Raw genomic sequence first — 17,172 nt, forward strand, 5'->3', positions numbered from 1 at the left:
TAAAGACTAGGAAGAGATTTTTTAACCAACTCCATACCCAAATAAAAGGCTAATACCCAAAATATATGAATTACTCAAGAAACTAGACATCAAAAATAAACCAAGTTAATCCAATTTAAAAATTGGGTGTAAAAGTATCCTTTATTCTTCTGTAATATTTTTTATCTCAGAGGCTTACTGCCTCTGTCCTGCTATTCTCTCCCTTGTCCTGGAAGCATCCAGCCTCCATACAATCTTATCTAGGCCTAGAATCTTTTCAACCTCTGAGACTTACTGTTGAAAACTCACCTTTTCTAGTTGTTTCTGATCTCTGGCATCTGGTTCAACTCAGTTGTTCTGGCTCAAACTCCTCTTCAAGCTGACTGAATCTGGCTTCTCTCTTGGTCTCTGGTTCATTTTATCTTCTCATTGTCTAGCTTGTTCTCTCCATCCTGTCTCTGTAAAACTTTCTTCGTAAATCTGCCTCCCCTTCTCTAAGTGCTGCCCTTCAAGTAGCTTCCCTTTCCACTATCTTTTTTTTTTTTTTTTTGGAGAATTGGGCATATCCTATCCTGTCAAATCTTTCATTGATTCATCACTTTGTCAGCCACTCAATTAGACATTGGTTTCAAACATGGTGCTTACTTCTACAAACTAACTTTATGTTCATTGTTTGGGATTACAGGTGTGTTCTAAGGATGTGTCTGTATTCTAGCCAAAGGTATGTGCCAAGGGTTGAGCCTCACCACATTCTTTTCAGCAAATAATGCAATCTCAGGGTTCACAATATTTCAAAATATACTACAACAAACAGAAACATGTCTAAATAGAGAATTCTCAATAGAAGAATCTCAAATGACAGAGAAACAGTTAATACTTACATCCTTAGCCATCAGGGAAATGCAAAACAAATCTACTTTAATATTCAACTTTACACCTGTCAGAATGGTTAAGATCAAAACCACAAGTGACAGTTCATGCTGGTGAGGATATAGACAAAAGCAAATACTCCTTTATTGTTCGTAGGATTGTAATGTTGTACAACCAGTATGCAAGTCCTTGAAATTTAGGAATCAATCTACTTCAAGAACCAGCTATACCATTTTTGGTTATATACTCAAAGAACACTTCATTATACTACAAGGAAACTTGCTCAACCTTATTCATCATGGCTGTATTTATAGCATCCAGAGACTGGAAATAACCTAGATGTCACTCAACAAAAGAATGAATAAAGACATTGTGGTACATTTATACAATGGAGTATTACTCAACAGTTAAAAAAAACTGACTTGAAACTTGCAAGCAAATGGATGGAACTAGAAAAATCATCCTGAGTGAGATAAATCAGATCCAGAAATATAAATATTGTATATATTCACTTATAAGGGGGTATTAGTTATTAAGTAAGTAATAACCAAACTATATTCCATAGACCCAAAGAGGTTAGGTAAAGAGGAAATCAGTCTGGGGAGTGGACATAGCATTCTCCCTACATTGGGGAAATCAAATAAATACTAGGACAGACTGGGGACACATGGGGATGCAAATTAGGGATCAGATGTATGGGAGATGGGTTAGAAGCAGTGAGTATTGGGAGAAAAGGACAGAAATGGGAGGGTACTTTTTTCTTGAGTCTATGGAAACCTAGCACAGTGAGAATTTCCTGGAATCTATGAAGTTTATCCTAATGAGGACTCCTAGTAATGAGGGATATGGAGTCTTAACTGGCTATCTCTTGTAACCAGACTAGGCTACCAGTGGCAGAACTGGGTTGCATTTGATTGAGCTTTTTGCCAAGGTGGTTCCATAGGAATCCCCAATCAACCCAGGCTGTTTCCAAGACAAAACTGACAGTGGAGCCCATTTCTGAGATAATACCCAGAGAATTCATGGAACATGGAATAGTCAATCTGATGCCTACATGGAGCCATCACCTCTATGCTCTAGTCTCTTTGGTGTGGGAAGGTGCTCTGAAGGATATCAAAAGAGAAACATAGACATGAACCCAGGTCACAAAACCATTAAATTACAATCTGTCCTGCCTACAAAATATGCTAGGGCATAGAGTCACAGAACCTGTGGGAGAAGACAACCAATGTTTAATTCAACCTAAAGCCCACTCTATGAGAAGGATCCCACCCCAGGCACTGCTCGAGTATTCAAGAACTAGTGACTAGATAGTCCAGAGACCTGGAATGAAACTAAACATTACTAGTTTTAATTTATTATTTTAAAAAAAGGAAAATTATTTCTTAATGATCTTCTGCTATATTCATAGATCAGTGCACTATCTGGTCATCATTAGACAGATTTCTTCTAACTGCAGAAGGAAATAGATGAAGAGACCCACAGGAAGACATTATGTGGTGAAAAAAATCTAAATTAGTGGTTTCTATCAAATCCCTCCCCTCAGAGCTCAGGGAATCCTGCAGAAGGGGAGGCAGAAAGACTAAAAGTCAGAAGTGATGGAAGGATACCAGGAGAAGAAGGCTCTCTGAATCAACTAGGCAAGGATCATATGAGGGCACAGAAACTGAAGCTTCAAGCACAGATCCTAAATGGGTCTACACTAGGTCCTCTGTGTATATATAATAGCTACTAGCTTAGTGTTTATATGTGACTCCTATGAGAACAAGTGGGTCTCTGGACACTTTTGCCTGCTATTGGCACTCTTTTCCTCCTGTGGAGTTTCCATATCTGACTTCAATATGAATGTTTTCGCTTCATCTTATATCCTATTTTTGTGTTCTTCCATCATTATCTCTTAGAAGTTTTTTCTGTTCTAAAAAAGAGACAGAAAGGGAGTGGATCTAGCATTGGAGGAATGGAGATGTGGAGAGTAACTATGAATAGTAGAAGGAGGAGAAACTATAATCAAGATATATTGTATGAGAAAAGAATTTGTCTTCAATGTATAAACAGAGAAAATCATTAAGGTTTGTTTTAAGAATTTGTTTTTCTAGATTGAATATTGGAAGTATAAACAATGATAAACTGTGATACATCAAAACTTGAAACTTTTTCATTGCAAAACAAACCTATTGAGTCAATAAAAAAATAAGCAGTAGGTTGGGAGAAAAGTATTTGTAAAGCCCATATCTGATAAAGGATATTCAAGAGTTTACAAAGAGTACTTCAGCTTGGTTACTGAAAAAGAAGAAACTTAATTTTTAGGAGGCAGAGATTATAACAGATATTGCTCCTAAGAGACTCCAAATTGTAAAGAAGCACATGGAAAGATGCAGAAAATATTATTCATCAGAGAAATATCACTTCATATCTACTAGACTGGTTATTATAAGATAGAGAGATGTTGACAAAGATAGAAAACTAGGAACCCTCGTATGTTGAGTGGGTATGCAATACAGCTTAACTACTTTGGATAAGTACTCTGAAAATTTCTTTAAGAGTGAAAAGTAAAGTGTGTCACAATCAAACAATTCTACTTCTGGTTATATATCTTACACAAACAGAAAAGGTCCACAGAATGACCTGCTTGTGGATGTGCATAGATATCTAAGACAGACTTATTGGTGAAAAGTGAACCTTGAAATGAAATAAATGCTTTAATGACTAGAAAATAGGTTAGTATTGATGTCTATTCTACTATATCTATATCCCACTATATTCATTTGATTCATTAATAGAAAGGAAGGATCTGATGTTATGTCATTGATGAACCTCAACCCTCGTGGTACATGAAAGAAGAAGCAAGACAACACACCTTGCCTGGTAAGTATGAAGAGGTTAGGTAATGGTTGTTTGGAGTAGGTAGCACGAATATGGATTAGATGGTTGGATGTTCTTGACGGAGTAGTTGTGTTTTATAAATGATTCATGATACTTGATCACTTGGCAAACCTAGTCAAAGTTATTATATTCCTATTTTGAAGATTTAAAAAAATTATTCATGTATTTGTATGTGTATCTGCATGTTGTATGTACATGCATGTGTGGGTACCTAGAGAGGTCACAAGAGGGCATTGGATCCCCTAAAGCTAGAATTACAGGTGGCTGAAATCAGTCTGACTCAGAGCAACACCAATAGTCCAGTATCTATGGTGTTTCAGAAACCAGAGATCTTGAACCAGACCAATGACTAGCTCCAGTAAATATTTGCATGTAAAACTGTTTGGATAAAAAATATACAGTGTAACACATTGCAGTTTGCAACGTCACTTTAATGAATAAAGGTGGAGTGGAGAGGAGGGAAAGGCAGCAGATTGGAGCTACAAGTGCTCTTTCCAGAGAGAGAAAGAACTAGAGATACTTACTAAGGTGCAGGAGCTCAGAGCTTGCACAGGTTCTGCTCACAAACATGCTGCCCTACTGTAAGATCACCCTGGCTCTGAGCCTTGTTGATGTCTGTGGTTTGTACTGTCTCCAGGGTCTGTGTTGGTATCTGTGATCCATATTCCCACTGGAGGCCATGTTGACGTAGATAGTCCATGTTACTACCAAAGGCATGTGGATGTGCAAGCCATGATGTCTGTGGGCTATGCTGTTACCTGAAACCATTTGGAGGTCCATGATTTGGGCTGCCACTGACTTCTTTTGCCCTGAAATTCACAATGAGCGCAGATTCACAGTTGAGATTTAGAGACATGGAAGGATTCTTTGACTACTTCCATCCTGCCACCTCAAAAAGAAACATTCCAGACAGGAATCTATTGAAGAGAAGCCTTTAAAATTGGGATAGGGATGCTGAAACATAGCTTTTAGTTGATGGCTTTTGGCAGATGGGTAGAGAGGAGGACTCAGTTATCTTTAAGGGGCTGGCCACTAGGAGTTTGACCATACTCCAATGAGTATATATGGGCAGCACGAACTGGACTTGCTGTATTTTTCTTTATTTCTTCTTCTATTTTTGGGGGGGTGCTTGTGGGGTGGAGGGAAAGGCACAAAGGTGAGGAGGTTGAAGTGTGTGATCAGGTGCACTGAATGAAATTCTCAAATTATTAAAGCAAAGTGTTATGTTAAAAGAATTCTTGTTTTGCTGTATATTTAAGACAGGGGCTCTGGGTCAACAAATCTGGAAAAAAGATCCCATCTTTTTAACAACATGCCTTTTCACCTTCCCTCTTGAGCTTGCAACAACACAGATGCTTTGATTAGAGTCCAGCTGGTGAAGTCCAATGTCGCTGGCTGTGCTGAGTTTCTGGGTGAGGACTCTGGTCTCAGCATTCTAGCAATCCTTATTTGCTGGTGCTAATAGATACATTTTGCCTCTAGCAAAAAGTCTGCGAATAGTTAATACGAATAATGAGCAGTAGCAGAGAATTAATGGCCTCTTTATTATGAGAGATGGAGTCCGGTGTTCAGTTTTCTTGAATAGAAAAAATTGTTTTATAGGCAGAATTATCTGGAGAGACCTTATTTAGCCAATTTTAAGGTAATGAGGTTTGGCTTCTAAATGTCAGTAAGTGCAGAGAGGAAGATTTTAGGTAAGATCTGAGATACTTACATGGTACTTCTTCAGTTACTTAAGGGGAGCTTAACTTGGTCTCTAGCAGACAGAAGGAAGCCTGACTACTTAACTGTCTTCCCAAACAGAAGACAAAAACAGCAACCTTTCACATGCATCTGAGCTTTCATTTGGCTTCTTTTTATATGGTAGCTCTAGCCCCTACTCTCAGAGATGCTGAAATAATCTGCATATCAATGTTTATTTTCAATATCATGAATGGTATCATCTGGTCAAATGACCCTTACCTACTTCACTGTCACCATGAACTTTATTTAGCATATGCCTTAAGACTGTTGAGCCTGAGAGCTTACCTATGAGAAATTTAATACCCTGTGAATTAGTATTTGGAGGAGATCCCTAATGAGAAATGATTGTTATAGTGTCAGGGTGTTGATCATGATGAGAATAGCCTTCTTGGGAAAATGGTTTAGGTCCTCCCTCGTACTCTTGCTTTCCTACCCTTCTGCCATCTGACATAGGATGGTGAAGTATGAAAGACTTTTCTAGATATGAACCTTTTAGTCTCAATACTCCTCACTACGTCCAGAACTGTAGGACAGAATTAACTTCCCTTATATTATGCCTACTTTGTAGTTTTCTGTTACAGAAACACAAAAGATATTGAGACAACAAGCAATAGGAAATCAGTGTTTCAGCTGACCAATATGTAAGGTTACACCATAAGCAAAGACTTTCGGCTAGTCACACATTAATTAAATTTTCCTAAGAGCAGATGAACAGGGCCCTGGAGAGAAGGCTGAGCAGTTAAGAGCTCTTGTTGCTCCTTCATAAGACCTGAGTTCTGTTCCCAGCACCCACATGCAGGCTTACAACTGTAACTCCCATTCTAGAGGATCCGACACCTTCATCGGGCTTCTGTGAGCCTTACATGCATACATGTAAGCAAGCACCTGTACATGCAGAATAAACATACATCTTTATTTTGAAAAAAGAGTAAATAAGTAACAATAATGCACAGAGCATAAAGGATCAAACTATATCAAGAGATACTGACCTTTGGTAAGCAACTTGAGAGCATTAGAGCTACGATACAAAAGCTGACCTTGCAAAAAAGGAGCAATGCCCAGGAAAAGAAAAGTCTTGAAAAGAAAATCATCATTTGGGCAGCATTTGGGCAGCATGTCAATTTTATAAGCCAATATCTGTTGACAAATTAAAAGATTTAATAAATGCAATTACTTTTTAATTAAATTATTGTATATATTTACATTCCAAATGTTGCCCCCTTTCCAATTCCCCTCCCTAAGTTCTTCACCCTATCCTTCCTCTTCTTTGCTTCTGAGAGAGTCCTCCCCATCTACCCACTCACTCCTTCCTCACCCCTGCCAGCATCCTACTTCGCTGGGGCATCCTGTATTTACAGGATTAGATGCAGCCTCTCCCACTGAGATCAGACAATGCAATCCTCTGCCATATATGTGTCAGGAGTCAGGGGCCAGGGGCTAGGGACAAGCCCATGTATGCCCTTTGGTTGGTGGCTTAGTCTCTGGGAGCTCTGAGGGGTTCAGGTCAGCTCCTTCAAACTTTCCCCTAACTCTTCCATATGGGTCCCTGACAGTCCAATGTTTGGCTCTAAGTATCTACAGCTGTCTCAATCTGCTGCTGTTAGAGCCTTTCAGAGAACAGCCATGCTAGGCTCCTGTCTTCAATTACAACATGGCATCAGTACTGGTGTCAGGTTTGGTGCCTGCTCATGGGATGGATCCCAAGTTGAGTGGTCTCATGATGGCCTTTTCTTCTATCTCTGCTCCATTTTTGTCCCTGAATTTCCTTTAGAATTAATTCAACTTCCCCCTTTTCAGGTTTATATGCTTTCTTTGCTTCATTTTTTAAGAACTTCTCCAAAAAGCATAATGTTCCAAGCACTGCACATAAAAAGACATCATTACACCCCTCTCACACATGCACACCGATCTCTCTGTCCTCCCTCTCCTCTTTCTCCACCCTCCTTCCATCCCTCCCCCCTCTGTGAGTGTGTCTTTCTCTGTATTTCTGTCTGTCTCTATCACACACACACACACACACACACACACATACACACACACAAATGCACTCACATGTCTAAGACTGTCAGGAGTAAACAAAAGGCTCACAGAAAGTTTGAAGGAGCAGTGATCTCTGTGCCTTCAGAGTGGTCCAGAGGCATAAGAAGCATCATGTGCAGATGTGATCACAACCTTAATGTATCTACTAAAGGTAGAGAGTAGCTCTGGAATGTTCCCTAGGGCCCATATTTTAAAGGCTTTGTCCTCAGTTTGGTGCTATAGGAAAGTAGTAGAGAATCATGGGAAATATGTGCTTGAAGGATATTGTGATATTCTGGTCTTTCCTTCTTTGATGCCTGTCCTCCCTGAGGTGAGCAACCTATCCCCCTTCATAATCTAGCTATGGTGTTCTTCTTTACAAAACCCCAAAACAATGTGGCCAAGTGACCCTAATGGAAGGGATTCTCTAAAACTGAAAGCTAAAATAAGATCCTTTCCTCTTTCAAGGTAATTTTCTTAGAGTGAGTTTGGTTCTGGTTCTGTGGTAATGGGGACTGAGTATGTGCTTTCTCAAGCATCAGGTAAGACCAGTACCACTGAGTGGGATTCCTAGTCCTTCTTTCACTTTTAATTTTGCAGCAGGGACTCACTAAATTTCTCTGACTGGCCTTGAACTCAATCTTTACTTGAGGTTGGTTTTGAATTAGGAAACCTTCTGCTTCAGCTTCCTGAGCAGTTGGGGTTATATCCTACACCACTGTGTCAGGCTAGATATTTTTATTCTGCAAGCAGTAAGCTAACTAATACAGGGCTAAAACATACACAAAGACAAAGCTAACTAATACAGGGCTAAGACATACACAAAGACAAAGCTAACTTCGACAGTTTCAAATGTTAGCAGAGAAGCATGGGAGAATGGAGTTTTCAGAACTGTTTCAGAGATTCAAAGCAACCCAAGTAAAGCCATATGATATGAAATCCCAGCGAGATGTCAGAGACCCAACAGAGTGAAGTTTAACTGGCAAATAGGGCAGCTGGAAGGAGTGGGGCATGCAGAGAATCAGGGACAATCCTGACAGTCTATGAAAATAAATGAAATGGTCAATGTTGACAGTATTTTCATAAAGTCCTTAGCATGAGGTTTTGTGAGTAGTTATGTGACACAGCATGTGAGTCTGGTTGGTGGCTATACATGTCATGGACTTGGGTGGAGAGGGAGAAGTTTGAGCTGGGAAGTTATTTGTACTACAAAGATCATGCTACTACTAACTGAGCAGAAAATGGTTTGGAATGAGTCAAGAAGGGGTGAACAGTATGGCTATAGCATTCCCGGCTGTAGATCAAAGTTGACCTCAGTGATAGTACAGATGAGAGAATACAGATGTGTCATTCTGTAGCTGGGACTGTTTCAGACTTATAAGAATGCTGATGTTCTGGATAGGATCTGGGCTGAGGCATGGGTCAGATGACTTTCATAGTTCTCCACATCCATCTGTGTACCCCACCTCTATCCCTACATGTCTCACAAATTTCACTTTATTTCTCAGAGGAAAAGTTGAAAGCTAGCTTTCTGCCTCTAAGTCAGCTCTTCCTGATGAAGACAAGAAAATGTACTGCAGTGTCAGTTCCTCTGGGTTCCTGTCCCCTTTAAAACCACTATCTTCATGGTGTTCATCAGTCTTGAGACCAGACATGTCCCAGTGTACATGACAAGTGAATGAACTTCATTCGAATGTTATGTGACCCACAGTTGCTCTGTCTTCTTCAGCAGACTCTGCCAGGACTGAAATGACCTGTCCCCACTTCTATCCCCTTAGAAACAACTACAACTAACATCAACTGAACTTCATACTTGAGTCATTGTGGTGTGATAGCACATTCAGCATGTGTTCCGGTGCACTGTACTCCCCTGCACTTGTGCGGCTTTCTCTCACCTGACAGATTAAACTCAGGTAGGACAACAGACTTTTCCATGACAGTTTCAAGAAAGAAGGAAATGAATTGTCTTGTGCTCCCTCCAACAAAGCTTCCTTTATCCAAAGAACTCCCCTAGCAAAACTAGAAAGTTAATCATATTTACCTTGTTACTCTCAAGGAAGCTGCCACTGTACCCTTGAACTGCTTGTCTTTGGGGGCTTATAATGACAGGAGAAGATGGCAACACAATCAGGGACACAAATGACACACGGTTATTGGGCCCAGGTTTTCAAGGGCTATGAGGAAGGTACAGCAGAAGTGGCTGGCTTTGAAGGAAACTCATAAAAGATAATCAATTTGATCACACAGAGAAGACACTGAGGTATTTGTCAAAATGCCAGGGTTATGGATAGCACCAATATATTTGCTTTTCAAAGCATTAGTCTTTTTAAAAGCCTTTATATAATATGGCACTGGACACAGTCTCTTTTCTTCCCGCCACAGATTTTCATTTGGAAATACATAGAGACTTCTTGCCCAAAAGAGAGCCACTTGCTTGTGTGTCTGTGTATTCTTAGATATACCTCAGGAAGGCATGATTGTAAGTGCATTCCTCTCTGTGTTAAACTTCAAATCCAGCTGAGGTATGGGACAGAGTGCTGGAGTCTAATGACATCCAGGCACCTCCTGAAGAGCTGGCCAAAGCAGCTGTTTCCTGATTTGTGTCCTCCTCACAGAAGCCTTGAACTAACCAGTGACCCCTGTGCTCTTTCCTGATGACAAAAGCTGCATGAACCTTGACCCTGTAGTACTATGCTGATGCATTTTTATGCTGCAAACCAGCATGATCTATTGCCTAAACTCTAAACTTGAAGTTTAATTTAAAATAGAAAAGAGAGGTGATCAATGCCTTCTAAAGTGACACAGTAGCCATAAGGCTAGTGTGGTGGGTCTGAGCAGAAATTTTTTCATTTTTCACTAGGAAACAAGATCATTGTGGATTTTGGGGACAACCAGAGAAAATATTTTATAGAAGTACTACGTATAGGAATTCTTAATATAAAAAGTGATGACCTGAAATTAAAAAAAAATAGAATAAAACAAAACCCTTAAGTGAAAGGCTAATATTCCCCGGGGGCTTATTATTTGGGCTTCTGTGGATTTCAGGGCAGAGCCCTTATCTTTGGGTTATGAGGCCCCATAGCACTGCTTTCCAATTCCATTCTGCTTCTGTCCATATTTGCTTCTGTGTGATAGGGAAGAGGCTTTCTCTAGCCCCAGTCACTGTATTCTCTTCTCACAGCTACATGACCGCATTTCCTATCAGCCTTGGCAAATTTGAATTTCAGGCTTTTCTAAGTACATAGGAATATTTCAAAAATGCCTCTATAGTTCTTCTGAAGCTTAGGTTAGGACCTGGTATGTGCTATAGTCAGTGGCAGATGTGCAATCTCAGATAAATATTTATACTTAGGAATATCAATTTCTTCTAATGCCATAACTGTAACAATAAATGATAAGCTCTGGGCACCATCTTGTTAGTTCTATAATTTTCAGGAAGATCTCCTGAATCTTTTTTTCTTTTCTTTTCTTTCTTTTTTTTTTTTTTTTTTTTTTTGGTTTTTTGAGACAGGGTTTCTCTGAGTAGCCTGGAACTCACTCTGTAGACTAGGCTGGCCTCGAACTCAGAAATCTGCCTGCCTTTGCCTCCCAAGTGCTGGGATTAAAGGCATGTACCACTACTTCCTGGCTCCTAAATCTATTTTACAGATAAAATAGTAGATGCATGGTACTCTGAGAGCTTGAAGGGAAGGGTTATGGCCATGTGGAAAAAGTCAGGGGAGAAGCCACCTTGTCCAACATTAGCACTATCCACTTGTGTGTGTGTGTGTGTGTGTGTGTGTGTGTGTGTGTATGTGTGTGTGTGTGAGAGAGAGAGAGAGAGAGAGCGAGAGAGAGCAGTAATTCCAGTGGTGGATATCTGGCAATGGAAAGGCCAAACATATGGTAATGGCTCCCCCATCCTACCTCTTAGCAGATTTCCTGGTATACATGTATACAGCACAATATAATAGCAATGCTTGGCTGAGTACATGTGAGCTGGTATCAGCATCCAGCTGGGTCAAGAAGTTCTTGAACTGATTTGGGGGAAGAGATTGGGGAATCTCTGCATGATCCAGTTCAATTAAGCATGTAATGATGGGATTTATAATAAATGTTGTCAGTTAGATTTTTGTAAGGAAATGATGTAATTAGTGTAAAAATCTTCTGTAACTGATACACACACTCTGGAAGCAGAGTTCTGTCTACTTCTGCTGGGGAAGAGATGACATATTTGGCATATTAATTCATCATGAGCAGCTTTGCTCCTAGTCCTACCAAATAGAGTGATTAGGGTAGCTGGCATTTCAGTGCACACATAAGGGATCGTTTGGACACTTGAGCTCAGTCTGTATTTTCTATTTAGACCCTCTGGGAAACTGCACTGGGGAGCAAGTGGCAAGTATTTGATGTCAAGCAGAAGTGAAAGATGGAAACAATCTGTGTTCAGGTACCTGAAGAAACTGAGAGGCCAAGCCTACTCCATCTTGGGTCAGGCCTCCATCTTAGAAAAAGAGCCTGAGAACTTAACCTGCAGCTGAACCCAAGCTGCACCTAAGTACCAGGAAGGATCCCATGGCTTGTTCTTAGCCCATACCCCAGATTCTCCCTAGCTTCTTACTAACCACAAACAATCAAGATCAGGCTAATTGTTTAAAATGTCCTTTCAGACAGTTTGTGATTGTTCATGGTTTTGCTTCAGAGCACCCACCCTTCTGCTTACAATTGTCATTCAATTAGATGCTTGCCAGGCTGGTAACACCCTTGCTTGCTTGCTATTCCCTATAAAGCCTTGTCCCACGGAGGACTGGGCACTTCACCAGGATCAGCAGTGAGTGAGCACTAGCTGGAATAAAATGGCGCTAGTGTGATTGCATCAGAGTTGGCTCCTTGGTGGTCTTTTGGGGCTCACAAACAAGGTCTAACAAAACAGCAGCAACATCTGTATGCCAATCCACTAAACGGCAAGTGAATCTCACAAAACAAGTTCTGATCAGGTACTGTTAATAAAGGCAGAGAGCAGGGCAGTGAGTGGGTACTATATTGTATCCATGGTAATGTAAGGGAGGGTAGGGGACAGAAACCAGGAAAGGAGGGAGTCAGGGGAGATGAGGAGAGGACAGGAAAAGGAAAGGAAAAAGCTGTTAATGTAAAGGCCCAGAGCACATTGGCCAAAGATAAACTTTACCACTAGACCCAAGACCTGAGTTTTCAGGGAGTGGGAGGACGGAGTAGGAGCAACATCAGTCTTAACTCCAATTGCAGGAAATGAGAAAGGAATAATAATTATTCTTCCAGGGGAAGACCTGCAGATGCACATTCCCCAACAAAGGTTTCAAAGTATAATGATGAGTCCCACCTCCCATCCTTCCTGACCTTCCTTTCAAAAACCACCCTCCAAATTGCAGGCATTCCAAAATGCAGCTCTTCAGGTTAGATAAACTTGGTCCCAGGGGTCACCACATTATTTCCGATAGTGTAAAAATAGAGTTGCCTCTATTCCATCAAAGGCACAGTGCATACCTCTTTTATGAATCTGAATTGTTAATTAGCTTAGTGTTTCCCAGTAGGCTTGAGGGGACAAGTGAGCACAGCAAGGCCCCAGCTAGCACCCTTTCCAGCAATCTCTTCTAGGAACCTCCAGAAGGAGAAAGAGCTCATACCAGGTGTGGCCTATCAGTGTGATAACCTAGAATAGCTATGCAAATTAGCAAGCAAGAAAAAAAGAAACCAGAGTGTTAGAGAGTAGGAATTTTAAGGCAATCTCTATCATTAGCTATTGTTCTGGCTGTTATTGTAAGTGCCACTGAAGACGCATCTACCACCTGCCCAGAGGCTGTGGACAGCATTCTAAGCACTTTGCATCAATGGCTTTCTACCCCCACTGTCACATTTACTCTACTGTGCACTTGTATGCCTCCTCCATCCCTGCCTGAACCTCTCAGCTGCTAGTCTTCCTGTGAAACACTTTACATACTGCATCAGCCTCATATAGCCACTTCTAGGCCTTCTCCTCTGTCTCCTTTCAGGAATTCTCCCTAGGGATTTATAACACCTCCAGAGTCACCCTCCTTTGCATGGCTTCCCACTCCAGTAGTCCTTGCCTTAATATGGGTCCTATGGACGCTCCTCACCTCTAACTAAGCAGGCCAGAAAATATAAACAGTTCCCCTGTTTTTTGTGCATCTGGTCTTTCTAAAGTGTGTGCTCACCTGGCATGGAGTTTCTTAGAGTTATACAAGTAGGTCTTTGACATTTTTAAAACAGTTGTGCAAACGAATCTGCAAAGTAAATGTTTCATCAAAAGTTGTTCCAAAATTATGTCTTTCAAAAAAATTTTAAATGTATTTAATGTGTGCTTATAGGTATGCATGCCATGGTGCCATAGGGGAGGTCAGAGAACAACTTTTAAGAGTTCTCCCTCTTCTATCACATGCAGCCCCTGGGTGGAATTCTGACCGATAAGCTTTGATACTCCTTTTCCTATTTCACTGGCTCTAAGTTGTACCTTTTAATAGACAACATCTAATGCTATTCATCAATTTGCCATCTAGATCTTGAAACAAGGTGCAGGAAAACTTTAATGCTGAACTATCATGTCTTTAGGAAGAGACATCACAACAAGGGTATGAGATTTGCTGCTATGAGTTCAGAAGTTCGGGGCCATAGGTGCTGAAAACCCTCACAGAATGGCTAGAGTTTCATTGGAGGGGCAGCTATAGCAGCCCATGGAGAGCTGGAGAATATGTGGTCATATAACAACGGAGTGAGAGGACTGGCTCTTTACCACCCAGGAAGGCATTAAGGCATTTAAGATGCTACTTATGCCTGAAGTGAAGTCAAGTCTACTTCTATTTATACTGTTTGTACACACACACACACACACACACACACACACACACACACACACACACACACAGATGTGTCAAGGTAACAAAGTCCCAAATAAACAGAAAATCCCTTAAGACCTAAGAACATTCCCTTTTATACCAGGCACAAAACATCCTTTATTTTGCAAATGGTGAACTTGGTAACCTGGTCTTCAGTTTTGTTTCCCTCAATAGCACTTCACTGGGTGATGAGTAGCAGTGTCACCTTTAGAATCACAGAATTTGCTCAAGCACCACTAGATTGGAGACAGCTTGGTATGTCATCTCTTCAACTCTGTGTTGTTTCCCAGAGCCCTGTAGCCTGGATTTCACTGCCTTGATGTTTTTGAAGTTCTGCTCTGCCTTTCATCCGTTCTATCTCATTTATAAGCTCAAGTTATTTGACCTGTAACAGGTTGTTGTATTATAATTCTGAAATCCATAAAAGATCCGCATACCTAATACAAGCTTGAAGTGTCCTTTCTAGAAGATTCTTTTGCATCTGCTACTCTAGGGTCAATATTGTTTTTTGATTGTTTGATAAAACCAATTAGAATGACCTTGAGATATCCCTCTTCTGGTGCCTAGTACCACCGCAGCCCAGTTCAGGCTGGAAATGGTGATCTGGGTGGTCCTTAGGTGTCCTTAAATTCTGCTTTCCTGATTATAAATGCAGAAGCTCTGAGGATAGTAGCTACAGCAATGCTCTGCCTAGCATCCTATACTTACAGGCTTTACAAATAGGTAGTTTAAAAATGGAATGCAAGCAAGACTGTGAACAGATGTGAGGATATGTCACACTCAGGTCAGTGCCAGTGACAAGATCAGGATTTGCAGATTCCACTCTGGGATGCAGCATAAATCCAGAGGGATAGTGGCAGCAAAGGGCAGGAGGCACCTAAGAAGAAGTCTGGAGTTAAATCATGGAAGAGGCAAATAAATATTTTTACAGTCTAGATGATCATCCTCTCAGAAGGTGGCCTGTAGGGACAGATTTATTCACACTGCATTGAAGCCACAGGTACTAGAAGCAGCCCTGACCTACAAATTATATTTACTAAGGTGGGGTAATGGTAGGCACATGCTATTTCTCAGAGAACACTACTATATTTTTTTTCTTAAATTTTTCTTATTAAGTTGAAATATCACACTTATATATTAAAATATTACAATTACTATAGCTTTTATGAGATCATAAATCAGTAGGGAAAGAAATAATTGTCAGATCATGTGTTCTAGTTTCTGGAATAGGAAATTTATGGTCCCAGTAGCTAGCAAGCTAAGGCTCTGACAAGATCTGCCTGGGTGAAAATGACGAGTTTCTGTCCATGGCTCAGCTCCTTTTTAGTAGCAAGAACAGGATGAAAGGAAGCCAAGGGGTTGGTCTGTTTCATCACATCTAGTTCTTACTGCTACATGCATGACAAAAAATGACTATAATAGTGTTAATCTGTTTGGATCTCTCACACCATGATTTATAAACTGTTTCTGTGTATATTAGGGTGACACACAGACCTAAAGGATGACAGCATGGCTGCAATATGGACTGTCTTCCATCATCCCATGATTTAAATGCTTGGTCCCCAGGTGCTGATGTTACTTTTGGAGTTTAGGAAAATTTTAGGACTTGATCCTTCCTTGAAGGATGTAGTTCAGGAGGAACAAATTACCCATGGCTATTTCCTGTCTCACTGCTTCCTGGCTCACCAGAGAACCCAGAAAGCTGTCATTATTTCTCTGTAATATGGGATGATCCCTTAAAACTATGGACCAAGTAAATTCTACTTTAAATTTTTCTCTGCCAGGCATTTTGCTATAGCAACACGAAAACCAATATGGGAATCATTATGCTCATTTTATAGGTAGAGAAACTATATGGGCAGCCAAGTAGAGACTTGTGTAAGGATGTAGGATGATCAAGACAGATGACAAATCTCTTGTTTTAGGAGATGCTCTGCTGTGGCAATTCTCCACCATGATTATAGGACTTTAAAAAGTCTTTCTTGTCCTGGAGACCACTGCAGAAATATCAGGATAAAAGGGAAAATAGTGTGTAACTACTGCGCAAACTTCCAAAGACCCCAGAAGCAAACAGGTTTGAGTAGTAAGAACAGCAACAAAACTCACTTTTTAAAACAAAGCCCTCTGGACTCCAGTCAGAGAGAAATCACATGCACCTAGATTAAGGCACTGCGTGATTTCTCTTTGATGTACCTCACACAGGAAAATTCGGATTTAGTTGTGTGATCACTTAATTAAGTCTGTCTCTATCAACAGGCCGAAAGTTCCAGAAGTGGAGGACTTGTATTTGCACTTTTGCACTTTATTTTATCTCCTTGTCTAGCACAGTGTCTGGCTTTCAATAAGTATTAATTGAACAGTCCAGTGAATGGACTAACGAGAGGTCCGAGACTCTTAAGAAGGATCACCGGGGGAAAAAAAGAAGGATCACGGGAAAACTATGATATTCAATATAAAATAAGGAATATAGCGTTAAATAATGAGAAGGTCTAGACAGGACAGTCTGATTGACACAACCAACTTTTTTCCCCCTTTTATTCCAGATGTTTCAGAATAGAATCGTATCAGTGCAGCTTTTATTTTCTGTTCCTGACACCTCATTACTGGAGATCAAAAAAGTTAACTCTGTTCAGGTTGAAAGCAGAGGAAAGAGTGGGAGACAAGCAACTTGATAGAACAAAAATGAAACCACTGCTATTCCAGGATAGGCATGATGAGGAGGGAGCATGTCATTTCCAAAAATGTGCTACTGGGAGGAGCTGTGCTGCAGAAACAGATGACTCTCCCTCCTGTCCTAACCGGGCACATA

At 40.6% G+C, this 17,172-nt stretch overlaps 1 long non-coding RNA gene across 1 annotated transcript in view; it reads left to right on the plus strand.

The window, feature by feature from the left end:
• The first annotated feature begins 3,636 nt into the window (after window positions 1–3,636).
• The window catches only part of LOC116072852, a 13,953-nt gene continuing 417 nt past the window's right edge, over window positions 3,637–17,172 (plus strand). The window contains exons 1-2 of the long non-coding RNA XR_004111571.1: window positions 3,637–3,714; window positions 9,273–9,407. This is a non-coding gene — a long non-coding RNA (uncharacterized LOC116072852). The remainder of the gene's footprint in view (window positions 3,715–9,272; window positions 9,408–17,172) is intronic.

Source organism: Mastomys coucha, unplaced genomic scaffold (genome assembly GCF_008632895.1).
Source record: "Mastomys coucha isolate ucsf_1 unplaced genomic scaffold, UCSF_Mcou_1 pScaffold23, whole genome shotgun sequence".
NCBI classification, from domain to species: Eukaryota; Metazoa; Chordata; class Mammalia; order Rodentia; family Muridae; genus Mastomys; species Mastomys coucha.